The sequence below is a fragment of the Pseudophryne corroboree genome, chromosome 3 (assembly GCF_028390025.1).
Source record: "Pseudophryne corroboree isolate aPseCor3 chromosome 3, aPseCor3.hap2, whole genome shotgun sequence".
In the NCBI taxonomy this organism is placed as follows: Eukaryota; Metazoa; Chordata; class Amphibia; order Anura; family Myobatrachidae; genus Pseudophryne; species Pseudophryne corroboree.
The window spans coordinates 455,677,401-455,702,348 of NC_086446.1; the positions used below are offsets into that span (position 1 = coordinate 455,677,401).

The window sequence follows — 24,948 nt, forward strand, 5'->3', positions numbered from 1 at the left end:
ACATTTAGGGGCAGATGCACTAAGCCTTGGAGAGTGAAAAAAGTGGGAAGATCATGTACCAGCCAACCAGCTACCAACTGCCATGTTACAGGCTGAGAGGGTATGTACTAAGGCTGATCAGATCCGAACTGTGCATGCACTGCGCCAGCGCGCCGCACGGCTACAACGGGCATCGGCGCCCTGTGATGGGATGGTGCAAAGGATCTATTCGCACAGGCATTTGCAAGAAGACTGACCGGAAGATGCCATTTGTGTGCGGCAACTGACCGTTTTCAGAAAGTGTCCGGAAAAACGCAGGCGGGCTCAAGCGTTTTCAGGAAGGGTGTCCGACGTCAGCTTTGGCCCCGATCAGCAGGATTCAATCGCACAGGATAATTAAGTCCTGGGCTGCGCAGAGACTGCACAAATTTAGTTTGTGCAGCTCTGCTACACATGCGATCGCACACCTGCACAGCGAAGATACACTCCCCCTGTAGGCGGCGACTATCTGATCGCAGGACTGCAAAAATCGCTGCCTAGTGATCAGATCTGAATGACCCCCATAGTGCTTGTATAAGCTCCCAGATGGACAGATTGGCTGTTATGAACCATACAGCTGAATCCTGAACTGAGTGCAGCGTTGTAGAGTGTGTGTGTCTGCTGACTGAGCAAAGGTGCCAGCACTTAACCGGAGATGCCAACAGTGGGTTCTCAACAGATTATATCCCTATACTGTGTTAATCATATTAAATAAAATGTAGCTTCAGCTGGCAACTCCCTGAGAGTACAGCGTGTTAGTGGAATAGTAAGGTGCAGTGTCCATTTTCTCACAGCATCAAGTGTTTATGACATGGTTTTATTGCACACGTTTTGTAACCCATAAGTACATATTTGTTCTTGCAATTACATTTTCAGTTTTTATTTTTTTATGTTTCAGGTAAAATGGGTTAACACAAGAGAAATGAGTGAGAGGTGAAAATAAAGAAAGACCATGTATGAAAGGGTGGTCTTCAGTATGCCAGTCCACGACCCCCCTGGAGGGAGACTAAAATAGCGTGGCGAGCGCAGCAAGCCCGCAATGGGCTCATTTGCGCTCGCCACACTGTCGGTAAGCCGGCGGTCGGGCTCCTGGCGCCGGTATGCTGGTCGCCGGGAGCCCGACCGCTGGCATACCATACCACACCTTGAAAGGGTGGTCTTCAGTATGCCGGCTGTCGGGATCCCGGCGCACAGTATACCGGCGCCGGAATCCCGACAGCCGGCATACCGACACTTATTCTCCCTCGTGGGGGTCCACGACCCCCCTGGAGGGAGAATAAAATAGCGTGGCGCACTTAGCGCGCCACCGTGCCCGCAGCGTGGCGAGCGCAGCGTGGCGAGCGCAGCGAGCGCGCAAGGGGCTCATTTGCACTCGCCACACTGTCGGTAAGCCGGCGGTCCGGCTCCTGGCGCCGGTATGCTGGTCGCCGGGAGCCCAACCGTCGGCATACTATACCACACCTGTATGAAAGGAGGTGGAAAGGTGGACATTAAAAAGGAGGAAAAAAATAATTAAATGAGATGAATTATAAATACAGTAGAATTAGTGAGACCATTGCTGCTGTTTTGTCACAACACTGATCTAAAATTACCACTCATAACTTTTTCTACTAACTACTCCATTGCAGCCATCACATTGGGAAGCGTTCCTTCTAAGTTAGGTACAATTAGTTTAAAAAAAAAACAAGAAAAAAAAAAAAAAAAACCACCCCTTCCAGTATATAATGTGGTTCCTCCTCTTCTGCTGTGAATTTCCTAGAGTGCTGGAAAAAATATATAACATTTAAAAAATAATGGTGGAATGCTAGGCTGCCATGGACTGTTTTCAAAGAGAAGGCTTTATTGATAATTCTAATTCACTGTTTTCCCTTCCTGGCAGCTCTTGAAGTGGGACTCGCCCTCATAATAAAATAGGGGTGGGTATTATTAGGTCTACACTAAAATGGTCTACAGTCAATAGGTCGACAGGGTCAATAGGTCAACATGGAAATGGCCGACAAAAAAGGTAGACAATTTTTTTATTTTTTGGGGGGTGTTTTGTCCCTTTTCTGCCGCAAACATGCCCCATTAGTGTACCACTTTGCTCGCCATGCTTTGGGCAAGGTGCCTCGCTCCATTACTACTGCGCTTGGCACAGATTACTATTCCCAATCGTAGTCCACGTGGAAGGTAAAGTATGAAAAAACATTAACAAATGTTTCTAAAACTTGTATCGACCATATGTGTCGACCATTGTCATGTTGACCTTTTGACCCTGTCGGTCATTAGTGGTCGATCTATTGACTGTAGACCTTTTTTAGTGTAGATCTATAGACCGGTTACCATAAAATAGGAAGAGTCACATAGAAAAAGAACAAGCCACATATGCTGCATAATCAAATATTTATTTAAGTGACTGGAGAACATTTCTCTCAAACTGAGAGTCAGTAGAGGATAATATATTCAAATAATAATGGCTAGAAAAGATATGGATAGACATCATTCCTTCCTGCGTGCAAAGCGCTGTCAATGCCCGAGCCTTCTTTGCCCAAAGAGTTGCCACCGTTTGAATAAAATGGACTTTAAACATTATGCCCATCTTTCCTGTGTGACTGCATAATTACAGCTTGCTTGGGCAGGCATGACCTTTACGGGGTCATAGCATTAAGCACTAGACTGAGGGAGACACATAATGACCACATAGACGGTTACAATTTCTTCATTGCTTGGTACTCAAATAATCAATTCTTCTGAGCAGAGTTTGGTTTCCAAGGAAACATTTTGTTCTGATACTTCTACTATGAATGTAGAAAAAGCAAGACTATTATGGAATACATCCGTAGAAACTTAATGGCGTGTGGAATGGTTTCTTTAGTTGCATTTCAGAGTCACATCACATAATAAATCTCATCCAAACGCTCTAACATACTGTTTTTCTTAATTGCAAGAGTTTGTTGATTACAGACTCTGGTACTCCTTTGTTATGAATTCATGTTCAACTTTCTTGCCATTAAACGTAGTTGCTGCACATTCGGGTGAAATGCTGGACTCTGAAGCGATAAACAGGTTCTAATGGAGGGGTAAGGGAATACCGAAGAATATACTTTCCGTAAACTATATCTCTGGAATAGTAGTGGTTGATATGAAGAAGAAAAAACACCCACCATCCTAATTTAGGGCTTACCTCAAGCGAATGCCTTTCAGGTGTTTGGTGCCAGGCTCATGTTCCATCTTGTCCAAGTAACAGTATACTGGGGATATGGAAAAGCCTGAGCTGTACAGGTTATCTTTTCAGCTAACCCGGCGCTTCTTCATTTATGCAATGCATGCGCAGGGAACTGGCTCTTATCCAGGTGTACCCTTTACATTTTGAAAACCAGATCAGATCCAGGAGATAGCAGACTGGTGGTCCTAGTATGATCAGATTTGTCAGCTTCTTGCAGCATCATATGAGGTGTTGTTTACATCAAATAAAAGGTAGGCACTTGCAATTTAGAAAGCGACAGTCAGAACCAGGGGCAGTGCTAAATATGGGTTCCCACTGGACTTCTTTTCAATGAGCTCTGGACAGTATTATAAGGATATCATTCCTGTAACCACCTTCTCACGTTCAAGGCAGTTTAATTCTGAATTTCTGATCATCTTTTTCCTTACATTCTCGGTGCGTTTACCTGTGGGTATCCTAGTGAGAGAATACCCAATCTGTGTGAAGGAATTGCTGTGACCATTGATTTAAAGACCTTCTTTAATTTAAGAGTAAGAGCATTACCAAAATTGGGCCTTTTAGGAATCCCTGAAAGTGTGTCACCATCTTCTTCTCCCCAATGTACTGTGCTATTGAGACTTGGATTTTGGTCATTAAATACTTCTTTCCTAGGACAACACAAGGGTGTTGAAAATTTGCTGTAAAAAATTACATGATGATATGTATTTATCTGGATGACACTTTAAAATTGAGGTAATACTAGATGAACAGCAACCAACTGAAGAGAAGAAGTGTTGGAGCACCCACTGAGCTCAGATGGAAAATTGTGTCTTCAGTGGTGATTTCCCACTAAGCACATGCCTAGGGCTGTGGAAATCACTGGCCACGTCATTATTTTCTTATTTTTCTTTCTTCATTATTTTGCAACTGGCAGCAGTGGGGGGGTTTACAAGGCGATGGGCAGTAAAATGTGGTCCTGGAGGTTGAGGTGGGTAAAGTTGGGTCTGGTTTGGCGGTCTGAATACATCGGCCCTGGCCCCTAAATTTGTCACAGTCTTTAATCTACTATTGTATTTGAATACTTAGAGGACTTCTAATATATTATAGAGCTGCATATCAGTGGTATGATTATGTGTTTGTATTTTACCCCTAATTCTATTGCTCTACTACAGAAAATAGCAAAAACTATCTGACATACCAATTACTACAGACAGGAAAAAGTCAGAGATGAAGAAAAGACACTGCATCTATCTAGTCTAGGGGGTAATTCAGACCTGATCGTAGCAGCAAATTTGTTAGCACTTGGGCAAAACTATGTGCGGTGCAGGGGGGGGGGGGGGGGGCAGATATAACATGTGCAGAGAGAGTTAGATTTGGGTGGTGTGTGTTCAAACTGAAATCTAAATTGCAATGTACAGTGGGGGTAATTCAGATCTGATCGCTGGGCAGCGATTTTTGCAGCCCTGTGATCAGATAGTCGCTGCCTACAGGGGGAGTGTATTTTAGCTGTGCAAGTGTGCGAACGCATGTGTAGCAGCGCTGCACAAACTGATTTTGTGCAGTCTCTGCGCAGCCCAGGACTTACTCAGCCGCTGCGATCACATCAGCCTGTTCAGGACCGGATTTGACGTTAGACACCCGCCCTTCAAACGCTTGGACATGCCTGTGTTTTTCCAAACACTCCCTGAAAACGGTCAGTTGCCACCCACAAATGGCCTCTTCCTGTCAATCTCCTTGCGAACGCCCGTGCAAATGGATCCTTCACACAAACCCATTGCTGACCGGTGAGCCCCTTTGCAGTCGTCCATCGCGCCTGTGCATTGCGGTGCATACGCTGTGCGAAAACGTACAGCAGCGATCAGATCTGAATGACCCCCTGTGTACCTTGTGGTAGCCACATGCAATGTGGTACAGTTTAGGAAGCTAAATGGTATAGTAGTGTTATTCATTACACAAAACGTATTCAGTCGAAAGGCATTTAAGCTGATAACAGAGATCTCTTTGGTATGTCTGTACAACACCTTATCTAGGCACTGATGAGAAATTATTTGTTCTCCTTTTTATGTTTTGAAACAAGTTAATGAGAAAAAAAAAAAAAAAAAACATTTTCAGTGAGGAAACTACAGGTAACAGCTTCTCACTCATGGTCAGTGCTTAACACAATCTGCCAGAGGTAGCATTTATGGCTCCTGCTTGTGCATATAACAAAATAACATCAGCAAAAGTTACTTTTGTTCTTTTTCAGAACTTTTTGATCACGAGTTTCCAATAACAGATCTCATACTTGTATATCTTTGCTAGGGCAGAGGTTCCCAAACTCCACCATTACAGTCCAGGTTTTAAGGATATCTATGCTTGAATCCAGATAGTTAAATCAAATTGACTGAGGTACTGATTATGAGGTCTATGTACTAAGCCTTAGAGAAAGATAAAGTACCAGACAATTAGCTCCTAACTACCATGTTACAGGCAGTGTTTGAAAAACTACAGTTAGGAGCTGGTTGGTTGGTACTTTATCTCTCTCCACTTTATCACTCAGTAACCTGTCCCTTTATTTCTATCTACAGTTTAGTACATAAGTAGATAGACCCCTAAGTCACCTGTAACATAGTAACATAGTATCTGAGGTTAAAAAAAGACAATTGTCCATCGAGTTCAACCTATTTGTGGTCTTCTAAGCATGATGATTTGACTAAAATTTCTGACTGATGCTGCGGTCAGCCGTTGCATTTTATCCCTATTTATAGTAACTATAATGCATGACTATGCACCATACCCCTGGATATCCTTATCCATTAGGAATTTATCTAACCCATTCTTAAAGGTGTTGACAGATTCCGCCATTACAACTCCCTCAGGCAGGGAATTCCAAACACGTATTGTCCTTACCGTGAAAAAGCCTTTACGCCGTATTGTGCGGAATCTCCTCTCCTCTAACCTGAGCGAGTGTCCACGAGTCCTCTGTGTTGATCTAACCAAAAACAGGTCCCGCGCAAGCTCTGTGTATTGTCCCCTTATATATTTGTAGATGTTGATCATATCCCCTCTTAGTCTCCGCTTTTCCAATGTAAACATGCCTAGTCTTTCAAGCCTTTCCTTGTATTCCATCGTCTCCATGCCCTTAATTAGTTTGGTCGCCCTAATCTGAACCTTTTCTAGCTCCAGGATATCCTTTTTGTAGTACGGTGCCCAGAATTGTACACAGTATTCAAGGTGTGGCCTCACTAGTGATTTATATAACGGGAGTATAATACTCTCGTCCCTAGCATCAATACACCGTTTTATGCATGCTAATATCTTATTAGCCTTCTTTGCTGCAGTCCTACTTTGGGTACTACTGCTTAGTTTGCTATCTATGAGGACACCTAAGTCCTTTTCCAGTACAGAATCCCCTAATTTTACCCCATTTAGTAGGTAGGTGTAATTTTTGTTCTTGTTACCACAGTGCATTACCTTACACTTGTCTGTGTTGAAGCGCATTCTCCATTTGGCTGCCCATGCTTCTAATTTAACTAAGTCGTTCTGAAGAGACTCGGCATTCTCCTCTGTATTTATAGCCTTACACAATTTGGTATCATCTGCAAAAATTGACACCATGCTCTCTAGACCTTCTGTTAGGTCGTTAATGAAAATATTGAACAATAGCGGTCCTAATACTGAGCCTTGCGGCACACCACTTAGCACTTCAGTCCAAGTTGAAAAAGATCCATTAACCACAACGCGCTGCTCCCTATTATCTAACCAGTTTTTGACCCAAGTGCATATTGTGCTTCCTAGCCCTGATTCTTGTAGCTTGTAGATAAGTCTCATGTGTGGTACAGTATAGAAAAAATTGGCAAAGTCTAAAATGATTACATCCACGTCTTTACCCTGATCTAGGTTTGCGCTTACTGTTTCATAAAAGCCAAGTAAGTTGGTTTGACAGGATCTGTCCTTCATAAACCCATGTTGATTCCTTTTAATGACCTTACTGACTTCAAGGAACTTCTGAATACTATCTCTTAGAATACCTTCCAATACTTTCCCCACTATAGATGTAAGACTAACTGGTCTATAATTACTTGGTTCAGCTTTACTTCCCTTTTTGAATAAAGGCACTACTTCCGCTATACGCCAGTCTTTGGGAACCATACCTGATATAACTGAATCCTTAAAGATCAAAGATAGCGGTTTTGCCAGTTCAGAGTGAAGCTCCATTAGAACCCTTGGGTGAATACCATCGGGCCCTGGTGATTTATTAATCTTTAAATGTTTTAATCGGTCACAGACTACTTCCTCGCTTAAATAAGTATCTATCAGTGGGATATTCTCATTATTGAGATTGTGTGTCAGTCCCTGAATTGGGTCCCCTCTAGTGAATACTGTTGAAAAAAACTAATTTAGTGTGTCCGCTACGTCATTATCATTTTTGCTTAAGACTCCCAACTTGTCTTTTAAAGGGCCTATACTCTCCTTCTTTAATCTCTTGCTATTAATGTATTTAAATAATGTTTTTGGATTCGCTTTGCTTTCCTTTGCTACTAGTTTTTCAGTTTCTACTTTAGCCACTCTTATTTCCTTTTTGCTAATTTTGTTACATTCCTTATAGTGCTGAAATGACTCTGCTTCCCCGTCAGATTTGTATTTTTTAAATGCTCGCCTTTTTTTGCCCATAAGTTCCTTAATCTTTTTGTTAAGCCACATCGGTTTATGATTTTTATTCCTTTTTTTTGTTGCTCACAGGAATAAATTTGAGTGTATTTTTAGCTAGCAGGAATTTTAGTACCTCCCATTTCTCCGTAGTATTTTTTCCTAAAAACAAACCTTCCCATTCAATATCCTTGAAAAATACCCTCATCTTTTCAAAATTTGCTTTGCTAAAGTTAAGAGTCCTAGTTGAGCCAGTATAGGGCTGTTTATGGAAACTGATATTGAATGTGACCATATTGTGGTCGCTGTTTCCTATGGGTTCCCCTACTATAATACCTGATACCAAATCCCCATTGTTTGTTAATACCAGGTCTAAGATTGCATTGTACCTAGTTGGTTCCTCAATTAGTTGGACTAAGTAGTTATCATTAAGTGTGTTTAAAAACATATTGCCCCTAGCAGTATCACATGAATCGTTTTTCCAGTTTATCTCTGGATAGTTAAAATCTCCCATCACTACTATGTCTCCTACTCCTGCTGCTCTTTCAATTTGCTTTAGTAACAATTCCTCATCAGATGCGTTGATACCAGGCGGCCTATAGCATACACCCAATACTAACTTTTTTATTCCTTTTTCACCGCATGCAATTTCTACCCATAATGTCTCGACAGTGTCTACAGTCCCCTCCTGAATATCTTCCCGTATATCAGGTTTTAAAAACGGCTTTACGTAAAGACACACCCCTCCACCCTTTTTATTTAGTCTGTCTCTCCTAAACAGTGTATAGCCCTCTAGATTGACTGTCCAATCATGAGATTGATCCCACCAAGTTTCAGTAATGCCTATAATATCATACTGTTTGCTTGCTGCAAGTATTTCTAGTTCACCCTTTTTACCAGTAATGCTTCTGGCGTTTACATACATACAACTAAGATAAGTATTTTCCCTTGCGTTAGGGACATCTTTCACCTTATGTAGCAATGATGACCTGTAATCGTCATTGGTTAGTGCTTTGGTAAAATCTCTTTTAGTACCCATGTTAGTAACCTTACCGCCTGCTCTTACCATCCCCCCAACTTCTCCCCCATTTCGTTTACTACCGCCATCCCCACTATTCTCACTGCATGACCCGTAGTTTCTAGCTAAACCCTCCCCCCAGGCTCCTAGTTTAAAATCTCCTCCAACCTTCTAACCATCCTTCCCCCCCAGCACCGCTGCCCCCTCCTCAGTCAGGTGCAATCCGTCACGACAAAAGAGATGGCGCCTGACTGAGAAGTCCGCCCAGTGTTCCAGGAACACAAACCCCTCTTTCCTGCACCAATCCCTAAGCCACACATTTACCTCCCTAATCTCCCTCTGCCTCCCTGGACTAGCGCGTGGCACGGGTAATAATTACGAGAATATTACCTTAGATGTCCTTGCCTTCAGTTTCTTTACTAAGTCCCTATAGTCTTTCTTAAGGACATCCCACCTTCCGCTAACTTTGTCATTGGTGCCAACGTGCACCAAGACCGCCGGGTCTTTCCCAGCTCCTCCCAACAATCTATCTACCCGGTCCGCGATGTGCCGTACCCGAGCACCCGGGAGACAACAGACTGTACGTCGATCACGGTCCCGGTAGCAGATTGCCCTATCTGCCTTCCTGATGATAGAATCCCCTACCACCACCATCTGACTAGGTACCTCACTATCTTTTATCCCAACCGCGCCAGAGGGACCGCTCCTCTGGATGCTAGAGGGAGCAGTCTCCTCCGGCACCGTCATTTCTTCACTATCATCCTCCGATTCCTCGTCCAATCGGGCAAATTTGTTCGGGTTTGATAGTTCGGAGATGTCGAGCCTCCCCCTCTTTTTCTTCCTTCTGTGACCCAACTGGCTACCTGATCATCATCCTCTTCTACCAGTGACCCCTCCCGCAACTCCTCCACCGTTCTGTCTAAACTACGCTCGAGATTGTGAATCTCCCTCAGTCGCGTAACGGTTTGCTCTAGATCAGTTACCTGGGCTTCCAGGGCAACTGTTCGCACACACCTCGTGCAGATGTAATCACACTGGGCCGGTAGCTCCAGGTGTGCATACATCTTGCACGACATGCACTGAGTGAGGTCCCCAATCACTGCCCCTCCCATATTGTTTGTAAGGTCTAACTCCCTGTTACTCTCACAGAAAAAGCAGCAAAAATAAAAAGTAGAAGACAAGCAATCTCACTTATACAATAATTAAGCTGGCTTATACTTATCTATCTTTGTGCGGTTCTTGGTCCTTCACTTTTATGCAGCCGTAGTACTCTCTCCTGCGGCACCTATACTCCACTTAGCAGTTGCAGTTGTTCCAGCTCACTGCACCTCCTTTTCACTCGGCTTCCAGCTCCTGCTTTTTGCTGTTTACAACTCACACTTACAAATCCAAGCAGCACTTAAAAAATACAAGCCCTTACACAGAGCCTTGTATTTACACCTGTGCTCAAGGAAAAGCTGGTCTGTAATGGTGGAGTTTGGGAACCTCTCTAATACCCCTTCCACACCGCACAAATAACCCGGTTTCAACACAGTATATTGCCAGGTCAACATGGGTCGCTGTGCGTTGTGAAAGGGGTCATGGACGAATTCCCAGGTCGCCTGACCCGGTAATTCAACCCAGGTTATAAGAGGGGGTTATTCCCGGGTAATTACCAGGTCAGGCGCAGTGTGAATGGTTACCAGGGTCGATGCGACCCGGTACCCGTTCACTGCATAGGGAGAGGTGGTGTAGAGATGAAGTTATCTCGCAGCGCCGCCTCCGCACCAGCACCCGCACCCGATGTCGGCTCCGTCCCCGGATGGTAACCCGACCCAGCATATAGCCGGGTCGGGATTGCGGTGTGTAGGGTCCAATGCCGGGTCCCACCTGGGAAGAACCCGTTTGAAAGGGGTATTAGGGTAAAAAAATAAGATTTTACTTACCGATAAATCTATTTCTCGTAGTCCGTAGTGGATGCTGGGGACTCCGTCAGGACCATGGGGATATAGCGGCTCCGCAGGAGACAGGGCACAATAATAAAAGCTTTAGGATCAGGTGGTGTGCACTGGCTCCTCCCCCTATGACCCTCCTCCAAGCCTCAGTTAGGATACTGTGCCCGGACGAGCGTGCATAATAAGGAAGGATATTGAATCCCGGGTAAGACTCATACCAGCCACACCAATCACACCGTACAACCTGTGATCTGAACCCAGTTAACAGTATGATAACAACGAAGGAGCCTCTGAAAAGATGGCTCACAACAAGAATAACCCGATTTTTGTAACAATAACTATGTACAAGTATTGCAGACAATCCGCACTTGGGATGGGCGCCCAGCATCCACTACGGACTACGAGAAATAGATTTATCGGTAAGTAAAATCTTATTTTCTCTGACGTCCTAGTGGATGCTGGGGACTCCGTCAGGACCATGGGGATTATACCAAAGCTCCCAAACGGGCGGGAGAGTGCGGATGACCCTGCAGCACCGAATGAGAGAACTCCATGTCCTCCTCAGCCAGGGTATCAAATTTGTAGAATTTAGCAAACGTGTTTTCCCCTGACCAAGTAACTGCTCGGCAAAGTTGTAAAGCCGAGACCCCTCGGGCAGTCGCCCAAGATGAGCCCCCTTCCTTTTGGAATGGGCTTTTACCGATTTTGGCTGTGGCAGGCCTGCCACAGAATGTGTAAACTGAATTGTATTACAAATCCAGCGAGCAATCGTCTGCTTAGAAGCAGGAGCACCCATCTTGTTGGGTGCATACAGGCTAAACAGCGAGTCAGATTTTCTGACTCCAGCCTTCCTGGAAACATATTTTTCAGGGCCCTGACAACGTCAAGTAACTTGGAGTCCTCCAAGTCCCTAGTACCCGCAGGTACCACAATAGGTTGGTTCATGTGAAAAACAGAAAACACCTTAAGGAGAAATTGAGGACGAGTCCTCAATTCTGCCCTGTCAGAATGAAAAATTAAGTAAGGGCTTTATATATGATAAAGCCGCCAATTCTGACACACGCCTGGCTGAAGCCAGGGCTAATAGCATCGTCACCTTCCATGTGAGATATTTTAAGTCCACATTGGTGAGTGGTTCAAACCAATGTGACTTTAGGAAACTCAAAACAACATTGAGATCCCAAGGTGCCACTGGGGCACAAAAGGAGGCTGTATATGCAGTACCCCTTTTACAAACATCTGAACGTCAGGCACTAAAGCCAGTTCTTTCTGGAAGAAATTCGACAGGGCCGAAATTTGAACCTTAATGGACCCTAATTTTAGGCCCATAGACAGTCCTGTTTTCAGGAAATGTAGGAAACGACCCAGTTGGAATTCCTCTGTAGGGGCCTTCTTGGCCCCACACCACGCAACATATCTTCGCCAAATGCGGTGAAAATGTTTTGCGGTTACATCCTTCCTGTCTTCGACCAGGGTAGGGATGACTTCATCTGGAATGCCCTTTCAGGATCCGGCGTTCAACCGCCATGCCGTCAAACGCGGCCGCGGTAAGTCTTGGAACAGACAAGGCCCCTGCTGGAGCAGGTCCTTTCTTAAAGGTAGAGGCCACGGGTCTTCCGTGAACATCTCTTGAAGTTTCGGGTACCAAGTCCTTCTTGGCCAATCCGGAACCACGAGTATCATTCTTACTCATCTCCCTCTTATGATTCTCAGTACTTTTTGTATGAGAGGCATAGGAGGGAACACATACTCTGACTGGTACATCCACAGTGTTACCAGAGCGTCCACCGCTATTGCCTGAGGGTCCCTTGACCTGGCGCAATATCTAGTTTTTTGTTCAGGCGGGACGCCATCATGTCCACCTTTGGTTTTTCACAACGGTTTACAATCATGTGGAAGACTTCCCGATGAAGTCCCCACTCTCCCGGGTGGAGGTCATGCCTGCTGAGGAAGTCTGCTTCCCAGTTTTCCACTCCCGGAATGAACACTGCTGAGAGTGTTATCACATGATTTTTCGCCCAGCGAAGAATCCTTGCATTTTCTGCCATTTCCCTCCTGCTTCTTGTGCCGCCCTGTCTGTTTACGTGGGCGACTGCCGTGATGTTGTCCCACTGGATCAATACCGGCTGACCTTGAAGCAGAGGTCTTGCTAAGCTTAGAGCATTGTAAATTGCCCTTAGCTCCAGTATATTTATGTGGAGAGAAGTCTCCAGACTCGATCACACTCTCTGGAAATTTTTTCCTTGTGTGACTGCTCCCCAGCCACTCAGGCTGGCATCCGTGGTCACCAGGACCCAGTCCTGAATGCCGAATCTGCGGCCCTTTCATAGATGAGCACTCTGCAGCCACCGCAGAAGAAACACCCTTGTCCTTGGAGACAGGGTTATCCGCTGATGCATCTGAAGATGCGATCCGGACCATTTTTCCAGCAGATCCCACGTAAAGGTTCTTGCGTGAAATCTACCGAATGGGATCGCTTTGTAAGAAACCACCATTTTTCACAGGATCCTTGTGCAATGATGCACTGATACTTTTCCTGGTTTTAGGAGGTTCCTGACTAGCTCGGATAACTCCCTGGCTTTCTTCTCCGGGAGAAAACATCCTTTTCTGGACTGTGTCCAGAATCATCCCTAGGAACAGTAGACGTGTCGTCGGAAAAAACTGCGATTTTGGAATATTTAGAATCCACTCGTGCTGTCGTAGAACTACTTAAGATAGTGCTACTCCGACCTCCAACTGTTCTCTGGACCTTGCCTTTATCAGGAAAGCGTCCATATTTCTTTTAAGAAGAATCATCATTTCGGCCATTACCTTGGTAAAGACCCGGGGTGCCGTGGACAATCCAAACGGCAGCGTCTGAACTGATAGTGACAGTTCTGTACCACGAACCTGAGGTACCCTTGGTGAGAAGGGCAAATTTGGACATGTAGGTAAGCGTCCCTGATATCCAGTGACACCATATCGTCCCCTTCTTCCTGGTTCGCTATCACTGCTCTGAGTGACTCCATCTTGATTTGAACGCTTGTATGTAAGTGTTCAAATATTTCAGATCTCACCTAGCCGTCTGGCTTCAGTACCACAATATAGTGTGGAATAATACCCCTTCCCTTGTTGTAGAAGGGGTACTTTGATTATCACCTGCTGGGAATACAGCCTGTGAATTGTTCCCAATACTGCCTCCCTGTCGGAGGGAGACGTTGGTAAAGCAGACTTCAGGAACTTGTGAGGGGGAGACGTCTCGAATTTCCAATGTACACCTGGGATACTACGTGTAGGATCCAGGAGTCCACTTGTGAGTGAGCCCACTGCGTGCTGAAACTCTTGAGATGACCCCCTACCGCACCTGAGTCCGCTTGTACGGCCCCAGCGTCATGCTGCGGACTTGGCAGAAGCTGTGGAGGGCTTCTGTTCCTGGGAATGGGCTGCCTGCTGCAGTCTTCTTCCCTTTCCTCTACCCCTGGGCAGATATGACTGGCCCTTTTGCCCGCCTGCCCTTATGGGGACGAAAGGACTGAGACTGAAAAGACTGTGTCCTTTTCTGCTGAGATGTGACTTGGGGTAACAAAAGGTGGATTTTTCAGCTGTTGCCATGGCCACCAGGTCCGATGGACCGCCCCTTTATACGGCAATACTTCCATGTGCCGTCTGGAATCTGCATCACCTGACCACTGTCGTCTGGCAGATATGGACATCACATTTACTCTTGATGCCAGAATGCAAATATCCCTCTGCGCATCTCGCATATATAGAAATGCATCCTTAAAATGCTCTATAGTCAATAAAATCTTGTCCCTGTCAAGGGTATCAATATTTCCAGTCAGGAAATCCGACCAAGCCCCCTCAGCGCTGCACATCCAGGCTGAGGCGATTGCTGGTCGTAGTATAACACCAGTATATGTGTATATACTTTTAGGATATTTTTCAGCTTCCTATCAGCTGGCTCCTTGAGGGCTGCCGTATCTGGAGACGGTAACGCCACTTGTTTTTATAAGCGTGTGAGCGCCTTATTCACCCTAAGGTGTGTTTCCCAACTCGCCCTAACTTCTGGCGGGAAAGGGTATACCGCCAATAATTTTCTATCGGAGGAAACCCACGTATCATCACACACTTCATTTAATTTATCTGATTCAGGAAAAACTACAAGTAGTTTATTCACACCCTACATAATACCCTTATTTGTGGTACTTGTAGTATCAGAAATATGTAACACCTCCTTCATTGCCCTTAACATGAAACGTGTGGCCCTAAAGGAAAATACGTTTGTTTCTTCACCGTCGACACTGGAGTCAGTGTCCGTGTCTGTGTCTGTGTCGACCGACTGAGGTAAATGGGCGTTTTTACAAGCCCCTGACGGTGTCTGAGACGCCTGGACAGGTACTAATTTGTTTGCCGGCCGTCTCATGTCGTCAACCGACCTTGCAGCGTGTTGACATCATCACGTAATTCCTAAATAAGCCATCCATTCCAGTGTCGACTCCCTAGAGAGTGACATCACCAATACAGGCAATTTGCTCCGCCTCCTCACCAACATCGTCCTCCTACATGTCGACACACACGTACCGACACACAGCACACACACAGGGAATGCTCTGACAGAGGACAGGACCCCACTAGCCCTTTGGGGAGACAGAGGGAGAGTTTGCCAGCACACACCAAAAACGCTATAATTATACAGGGACAACCCCTTATACAAGTGTTTTCCCTTATAGCATTTTTATATATGTAATCATATCGCCAAATAAGTGCCCCCCCTCTCTGTTTTAACCCTGTTTCTGTAGTGCAGTGCAGGGGAGAGCCTGGGAGCCTTCCTCACAGCAGAGCTGAGCAGGAAAATGGCGCCGTGTGCTGAGGAGAATAGGCCCCGCCCCCTTTTCGGTGGGCTCTTCTCCCGGAGTTTGTGAGATCTGGCAGGGGTTAAATACATCCATATAGCCTCAAGGGCTATATGTGATGTATTTTAGCCATAAAAAGGTATTATACATTGCTGCCCAGGGCGCCCCCCCCAGCGCCCTGCACCCTCAGTGACAGTTGGTGACTGTTGGTGAAGTGTGCTGACAACAATGGCGCACAGCTGCAGTGCTGTGCGCTACCTTATGAAGACTGAAAGTCTTCTGCCGCCTGTTTCTGGACTTCTGGACCTCTGGACCTCTTCAACTTCGGCATCTGCAAGGGGGGTCGGCGGCACGGCTCCGGGACGAACCCCAGGGTGAGACCTGTGTGCCGACTCCCTCTGGAGCTAATGGTGTCCAGTAGCCTAAGAAGCAAATCCATCCTGCACGCAGGTGAGTTTTCTTCTCTCCCCTAAGTCCCTCGTAGCAGTGAGCCTGTTGCCAGCAGGACTCACTGAAAATAAAAAACCTAACTTAAACTTTTATTCTAAGCAGCTCAGGAGAGCCACCTAGATTGCACCCTTCTCGTCGGGCACAAAAATCTAACTGAGGCTTGGAGGAGGGTCATAGGGGGAGGAGCCAGTGCACACCACCTGATCCTAAAGCTTTTATTATTGTGCCCTGTCTCCTGCGGAGCCGCTATATCCCCATGGTCCTGACGGAGTCCCCAGCATCCACTAGGACGTCAGAGAAATAAGAATTTACTCACCGGTAATTCTATTTCTCGTAGTCCGTAGTGGATGCTGGGAACTCCGTAAGGACCATGGGGGATAGCGGGCTCCGAAGGAGGCTGGGCACTCTAGAAAGATTTATGACTACCTGGTGTGCACTGGCTCCTCCCGCTATGACCCTCCTCCAAGCCTCAGTTAGGACACTGTGCCCGGACGAGCGTACACAATAAGGAAGGATTTTGAATCCCGGGTAAGACTCATACCAGCCACACCAATCACACCGTACAACTCGTGATACTATATCCAGTTTGACAGTATGAAAACAACTGAGCCTCTCAACAGATGGCTCAACAATAACCCTTTAGTTAGCAATAACTATTTACAAGTATTGCAGACAATCCGCACTTGGGATGGGCGCCCAGCATCCACTACGGACTACGAGAAATAGAATTACCGGTGAGTAAATTCTTATTTTCTCTGACGTCCTAGTGGATGCTGGGAACTCCGTAAGGACCATGGGGATTATACCAAAGCTCCCAAACGGGCGGGAGAGTGCGGATGACTCTGCAGCACCGAATGAGAGAACTCCAGGTCCTCCTCAGCCAGGGTATCAAATTTGTAGAATTTTGCAAACGTGTTTGCCCCTGACCAAGTAGCTGCTCGGCAAAGTTGTAAAGCCGAGACCCCTCGGGCAGCCGCCCAAGATGAGCCCACCTTCCTTGTGGAATGGGCATTTACAGATTTTGGCTGTGGCAGGCCTGCCACAGAATGTGCAAGCTAAATTGTACTACAAATCCAGCGAGCAATAGTCTGCTTAGAAGCAGGAGCACCCAGCTTGTTGGGTGCATACAGGATAAACAGCGAGTCAGATTTTCTGACTCCAGCCGTCCTGGAAACATATATTTTCAGGGCCCTGACAACGTCTAGCAACTTGCTCCAAATCCCTAGTAGCCGCAGGCACCACAATAGGCTGGTTCAGGTGAAACGCTGACACCACCTTAGTGAGAAACTGGGGACGAGTCCTCAATTCTGCCCTATCCATATGGAAAATCAGATAAGGGCTTTTACATGATAAAGCCGCCAATTCTGACACTCGCCTGGCTGAAGCCAAGGCCAATAACATGACCACTTTCCACGTGAGATATTTTAGATCCACGGTTTTTAGTGGCTCAAACCAATGTGATTTTAAGAAACTCAACACCACGTTGAGATCCCAAGGTGCCACAGGAGGCACAAACGGGGGCTGAATATGCAGCACTCCTTTCACAAATGTCTGAACTTCAGGTACTGAAGCTAGTTCTTTTTGAAAGAAAATCGACAGAGCCGAGATCTGTACTTTAATGGAGCCTAGTTTTAGGCCCATATTCACTCCTGCTTGCAGGAAATGCAGAAATCGACCTAGTTGAAATTCCTCTGTTGGGGCCTTTTTGGCCTCGCACCATGCAACATATTTCCGCCATATGCGGTGATAATGCTTTCAAACGCAGCCGCGGTAAGTCTTGGAACAGACAGGGCCCCTGCTGTAGCAGGTCCTGTCTGAGCGGCAGAGGCCACGGGTCCTCTGAGATCATCTCTTGAAGTTCCGGGTACCACGCTCGTCTTGGCCAATCCGGAACCACGAGAATTGTGTTTACTCCTCGCTTTCTTATTATTTTCAATACCCTTGGTATGAGAGGCAGAGGAGGGAACACATAAACTGACTGGTACACCCACGGTGTCACTAGAGCGTCCACAGCTATCGCCTGAGGGTCCCTTGACCTGGCGCAATATCTTTTTAACTTTTTGTTGAGGCGGGACGCCATCATGTCCACCTGTGGTTTTTCCCAACGGTTTACCAGCATCTGGAAGACTTCTGGATGAAGTCCCCACTCTCCCGGGTGGAGGTCGTGTCTGCTGAGGAAGCCTGCTTCCCAGTTGTCCACTCCCGGAATGAACACTGCTGACAGTGCTAGTACATGATTCTCCGCCCATCCATTGCCATTCTGCTTCTTGTGCCTCCCTGTCGATTTACATGGGCGACTGCCGTGATGTTGTCTGACTGGATCAGCACCGGCTGGTGTAGGAGCAGGGATTTTGCTTGACTTAGGGCATTGTAAATGGCCCTTAGTTCCAGAATATTTATGTGAAGGGAAGTCTCCTGACTCGACCATAGTCCTTGGAAGTTTCTTCCCCGTGTGACTGCCCCCAAGCCTCGAAGGCTGGCATCCGTGGTCACCAAGACCCAGTCCTGTATGCCGAACCTGCGGCCCTCCAGAAGATGGGCACTCTGCAGCCACCACAGTAGAGACACCCTGGTTCTTGGAGACAGGGTTATTAAGCGATGCATCTGAAGATGCGATCCGGACCATTTGTCCAATAGGTCCCACTGAAAGATTCTGGCATGGAACATGCCGAAGGGAATTGCTTCGTAAGAAGCTACCATCTTTCCCAGGACCCGCGTGCAGTGATGCACCGATACCTGTTTTGGTTTCAGGAGGTCTCTGACTAGAGATGACAACTCCCTGGCTTTCTCCTCCGGGAGAAACACTTTCTTCTGGACTGTATCCAGGATCATACCCAGGAACAGTAGCCATGTCGTCGGAACCAGCTGTGACTTTGGGATATTCAGAATCCAGCCGTGCTGGTGCAGCACTTCCTGAGATAGTGCTACTCCCACCAACAACTGTTCCTTGGATCTCGCCTTTATTAGGAGATCGTCCAAGTACGGGATAATTAAAACTCCCTTTTTTTTAAGGAGTATCATCATTTCCGCCATAACCTTGGTAAATACCCTCGGTGCCGTGGACAGTCCAAACGGCAGCGTCTGGAATTGGTAATGGCAATCCTGTACCACAAATCTGAGGTACTCCTGGTGAGGATGGTAAATGGGGACATGCAAGTAAGCATCCTTGATGTCCAGGGATACCATGTAATCCCCCTCGTCCAGGCTTGCAATAACCGCCCTGAGCGATTCCATCTTGAACTTGAATTTTTTTATGTATGTGTTCAAGGATTTCAAATTTAAAATGGGTCTCACCGAACCGTCCGGTTTCGGCACCACAAATAGTGTGGAATAGTAACCCCGGCCTTGTTGAAGTAGGGGTACCTTGATTATCACCTGCTGGGAATACAGCTTGTGAATTGCCGCTAGCACAGCCTCCCTGTCTGAGGGAGCAATCGGCACGGCAGATTTTAGGAACCGGTGGGGTGGAGACGCCTCGAATTCCAGTTTGTACCCCTGAGATACTATTTGAAGGATCCAGGGATCCACCTGTGAGCGAGCCCACTGATCGCTGAAATTCTTGAGGCGGCCCCCCACCGTACCTGGCTCCGCCTGTGGAGCCCCACCGTCATGCGGCGGACTTGGAAGAAGAAGCGGGGGAGGACTTTTGCTCCTGGGAACCTGCTGTTTGTTGCAGCCTTTTTCCCCTACCTCTGCCTCTGGACAGAAAAGACCCGCCTTTTCCACGCTTGTTTTTCTGGGTCCGAAAGGACTGAACCTGATAAAACGGCGCCTTCTTAGGCTGTGAGGGGACATGGGGTAAAAATGCTGACTTCCCAGACGTTGCTGTGGAAACTAGGTCCGAGAGACCATCCCCAAATAATTCCTCACCCTTATAAGGCAAAACTTCCATGTGCCTTTTAGAATCTGCATCTCCTGTCCACTGGCGAGTCCATAAGCCTCTCCTAGCAGAAATGGACAATGCACTTACTTTAGATGCCAGCCGGCAGATTTCCCTCTGTGCATCTCTCATATATAAGACTGAGTCTTTGATATGGTCTATGGTTAACAGGATCGTGTCTCTGTCTAATGTGTCAATATTTTCTGACAGGTTATCTGACCACGCGGCGGCAGCACTGCACATCCATGCTGACGCAATAGCTGGTCTAAGTATAATGCCTGAGTGTGTATATACAGACTTCAGGATCGCCTCCTGCTTTCTATCAGCAGGTTCCTTGAGGGCGGCCGTATCCGGAGACGGTAGTGCCACCTTTTTAGACAAACGTGTGAGCGCTTTATCCACCCTAGGAGGTGTTTCCCAACGTGACCTATTCTCTGGCGGGAAAGGGAACGCCATTAGTACCTTCTTAGGAATTACCAATTTTTTATCAGGGAAAGCCCACGCTTCTTCACACACTTAATTTAATTTATCTGATGGGGGAAAAACTACGGGTAGTTTTTTCTCCCCAAACATAATACCCTTTTTAGTGGTACCTGTAGTTATATCAGAAATGTGTAACACCTCTTTCATTGCCTCAATCATGCAGTGAATGGCCTTAGTGGGCATCAGGTTAGACTCATCGTCGTCGACACTGGTGTCAGTATCAGTGTCGACATCTGGGTCTGCGGTCTGAGGTAGCGGGCGTTTCAGAGCCCCTGATGACCTTTGAGACGCCTGGACAGGCACGAGCTGAGAAGTCGGCTGTCCCACATTTGGCATGTCATCAAATTTCTTATGTAAGGAGTCTATACGTGCACTCATTTCTTTCCATAAGCTCATCCACTCAGGTGTCTGCCCCGCAGGGGGTGACATCCCTTCTAAAAGGCATCTGCTCCGTCTCCACATCATTATCCTCATCAAACATGTCGACACAGCCGTATCGACACACCGCACACACACAGGGAATGCTCCAACAGAGGACAGGACCCACAAAAGCCCTTTGGGGGGACAGAGTGAGAGTATGCCAGCACACACCAGAGCGCTATATAATGCAGGGACTAACTGAGTTATGTCCCCTATAGCTGCTTTTTCTATATAAATGTATACTGCGCCTAAATTTAGTGCCCCCCCTCTCTCTTTTACCCTTTTCTGTAGTGTAGACTGCAGGGGAGAGCCAGGGAGCTTCCTTCCAGCGGAGCTGTGAGGGAAAAATGGCGCCAGTGTGCTGCAGGAGATAGCTCCGCCCCTTTTCCGCGGACTATTCTCCCGCTTTTTCCTATATTCTGGCAGGGGTATTTTCCAAATATATAGCCTCTGGGGCTATATATTGTGGTATTTTTGCCAGCCAAGGTGTTATTATTGCTTCTCAGGGCGCCCCCCCCCCCAGCGCCCTGCACCCTCAGTGACCGGAGTGTGAAGTGTGTGTGAGGAGCAATGGCGCACAGCTGCAGTGCTGTGCGCTACCTTGGTGAAGACTGATGTCTTCTGCCGCCGATTTTCCGGACCTCTTCTTGCTTCTGGCTCTGTAAGGGGGACGGCGGCGCGGCTCCGGGACCGAACACCAAGGCTGGGCCTGCGGTCGATCCCTCTGGAGCTAATGGTGTCCAGTAGCCTAAGAAGCCCAAGCTGGCTGCAAGCAGGCAGGTTCGCTTCTTCTCCCCTTAGTCCCTCGCTGCAGTGAGCCTGTTGCCAGCAGGTCTCACTGAAAATAAAAAACCTAATTTCTATACTTTCTTTCTAAAGACTCAGGAGAGCCCCTAGTGTGCATCCAACCTCGGCCGGGCACAAAATCTAACTGAGGCTTGGAGGAGGGTCATAGTGGGAGTAGCCAGTGCACACCAGGTAGTCATAAATCTTTCTAGAGTGCCCAGCCTCCTTCGGAGCCCGCTATCCCCCATGGTCCTTACGGAATTCCCAGCATCCACTAGGATGTCAGAGAAAAGATCGATATGATCAATTTAATATGTGCTATAGAATTAATTCACTTTATCATTTTGCATATTCTGCTAGATAGTAGCATGGAACAATTGAGTGACAACATCTACAGCAGGCATGTCAAAGTCATGGTCATCCATCTGTTGTGAAACTACAAGTACAAGCATGCTTTACCAACTGATCAGTGGCTGCTGGGACTTGTAGTTTCACAACAGTTGGAGGGCCACGAGTTTGACATGCCTGATCAACAGTATCTGAGATTACATACAATGGGGCAGATGTATTAACCTGGAGAAGGCATAAGGAAGTGATAAACCAGTGATATGTACAAGGTGACAAACCCACCAGCCAATCGACTCCATTATGTAAATTAACAGTTAGGATCTGATTGGCTGGTGCCTTTATCACCTTGCACATATCACTGGTTTATCACTTCCTTATGCCTTCTCCAGGTTAATACATCTGCCCCCTTATCCCCTAACAGTGTTTCCCAACAACGGTCCTCAAGGTACACTAACAGTCCAGGTTTTAAGGACAGCCATACTTAAGCACAAGTGACTTAATTATACCCCTTTTACGCTCGCAGGCTGGGGTCATTCTCGGGAATGTGTCCCGGTATATTTCCCGGGAATGACCCTTTTACATTAGCGGCCCGACCCGGCATATTGCCGGGTCGGTGACGTCACCGCTGACTCTACCTGAGGCGGTGCTTGGAGATAATCTTCTCCAAGCACCGCCTCCTCCTATGCAGAGAACGGGTGCCGGGTCGCCTTGACCCGGTATACCAGTTCACACTGCACAGCTTCCTGGGACGGTCCCGGATTCAACCCAGGTCGAGACCTGGGTTGAAATCCCGGGATGCTCGTCCCGGGAAATTGTCCCTGTATCCTTTCATGCTGACAGAAATCCCGGGCTGATGCGCGTTCACGTGCAAAATCCCGGGATAAAATTGTTAGTGTAAAAGGGGTATTAGTGCCTCAGTTATTTTTTATTTAATCATCTGTTCTTAAGCCCGGATATCACAAAAACATGGACTTTTAGCGTGCCTTGAGGACGGAGGTTGGGAAACAATGCTGGAATGTCAAATCTAGAAAGCACATATAATAAAACATTATCTACACACAATGGTTCAGATATGCAAGTAACCAACAATTGCATAAAACATGTATTTAAAACAACACAATTCACTCCTCTCTATTGAGAAAACTTGAGTTTTATATTAGAAATGGTGCTGAAAATGATACAATTGCGGGCAATGTTGCTTATACTGTATCCTATTGTAGGATTTCTATATAAAACAATTAGCAACATGAATGTAACCATGATCTGAAACATGAATGACAAAACAGGGGCTAAGGTAAATTTGCAAATAAGACTGTAACCTCTCACATTGTTTTCCTGCTTTTACAAAGAATCTATGTCCCTTTCAGCCATCAAACATGTAGCCACTCGTAATAGTGACATTATGCATTTACAGAGCAAGTATGTTATTCTATGTAGAAAAGTCATTTTATGCCTAAAAGCAAAAGCAATTATAGATTTAAAAAAATAAAATAATGAATTTAAATTAAACTGGATTAGTTATTATTAAACTTTTAGTTAGGTCAAAAGTACAATGTAAGCCTGCACCAAACTACAAATAGAAGATATACAACAATACTTTACAAAGTAATAATGTGGCTGACGCTGCATAAAATGTGAATTATGTTCTGATTATCTCCACTGATGTTATTTTACATTACATACTTTGTGAAGTGTTGTAAATTCACCTAACAAGTTCCGCTAATATATTTTGTTGTCATTTGTTATGGCAGGTAAAACATTTATGCCAAGTATGCGTACATATGACCCTGGTAGTGTGTTTCATTTGTGCATATCAGATCATAATTTATTAGATGGCAAAACAAGTGACTAACAGCTAAATACTAACAGCCTAACAGGGAAAGAGAAGGGACAGAAACTGGGCTTACAATTATAGATCAGCAGCATATAGCTCGAACATATTGTTTTCATTCACATATCAGAATGATACACTCAATGCCACAAACTACCCCCAAATAAGCAAATATAAATGTTTGTGCTTGACTACCCGCTGGCCTGGGTCTGCTATGCCGGTCACCACCCGCTCCCGGACTCCATCTCAGCTACAAGCTGCCATGTTTCTGTCACATGCCGAGATACAGAGAGTCTAGTGGAAGGGGAATCTTTTTGTCCCCAATCATAGTAGCCATTTTATCGGAGACTTAAAGCTATCAAAGTGAAATTTATCTCCAAGAAAATGGAGACGTACCAATATTTATGTAACAGAACCTGTCGGCACTTGGTGCAGACCCCAAGCTAGAACTCTCTCTCTCTCGACCATTTTTATAGGGTAGGAGGGGTAGTGACGCTTAGGCTCTACCTACCTGGCTGTAGTCGTCTGACTTGTTGAGCTTTAGGTATTTCCGTGGCGGTGTAGAATAGATCAGTATCTAGACATCTGTGCGTGTCTTGGCGCATGCCGGAACCTGTGTTTCTACATCGAAGGTCATAGGATTTCTCGGATGTTGCTAGGCTCCTTGCGTCTCAGTTCAGCTCATGCATGTGGCGACCACTGCTTCCCAGTGTCACTGTCTGATAATTGCACTCGTATAGCTTACTACCAGCAGATATCTCTACTCTCTCTCTCTCTCTCTCTCTCTCTCTCACAGGTCACGCTCTGCTCAGTGCTTACCATGTAATCATTATTCGGTATATTTACCAAAGCTTTTAAAATTGAAAAGTGGTGATGTTGCCCATAGCAACCAGTCAGATTCTCTCTGTCATTTCTGTATTGCATCCCAGGAAATGATAGAAACTGGTTGCTATGGGCATCACCACTTTTCATTTTTTTGAAGCTTTATTCAATTTGCCTCGTAGTAAGTGCACAAACAGGGGTCTAATGGAAAACAATTCTCTCTGGAGTGATGAAATGAGGTTCTAATATGTTACATCTCACATCCTAATTGTACTTTGATACTTACTGAAAAATACGAGGCCATTTGAAAAAT

At 46.1% G+C, this 24,948-nt stretch overlaps 1 protein-coding gene across 4 annotated transcripts in view; it reads right to left on the minus strand.

Annotated features, from left to right (window-relative positions):
• Positions 1-24,545, minus strand: part of TMEM94 (transmembrane protein 94) — a 182,576-nt gene extending 158,031 nt beyond the window's left edge. For 2 of the 4 annotated variants that reach the window (XM_063960631.1, XM_063960628.1), the window contains exon 1: positions 24,009-24,115. The gene's annotated coding sequence lies outside the window, so the exon portion shown is untranslated. Of the gene's footprint in view, positions 1-24,008; positions 24,116-24,209; positions 24,230-24,324 lie in introns of those variants that run through there. The other 2 variants (XM_063960629.1, XM_063960630.1) reach the window with 2 other exon arrangements.
• Positions 24,546-24,948: the final 403 nt, after the last annotated feature.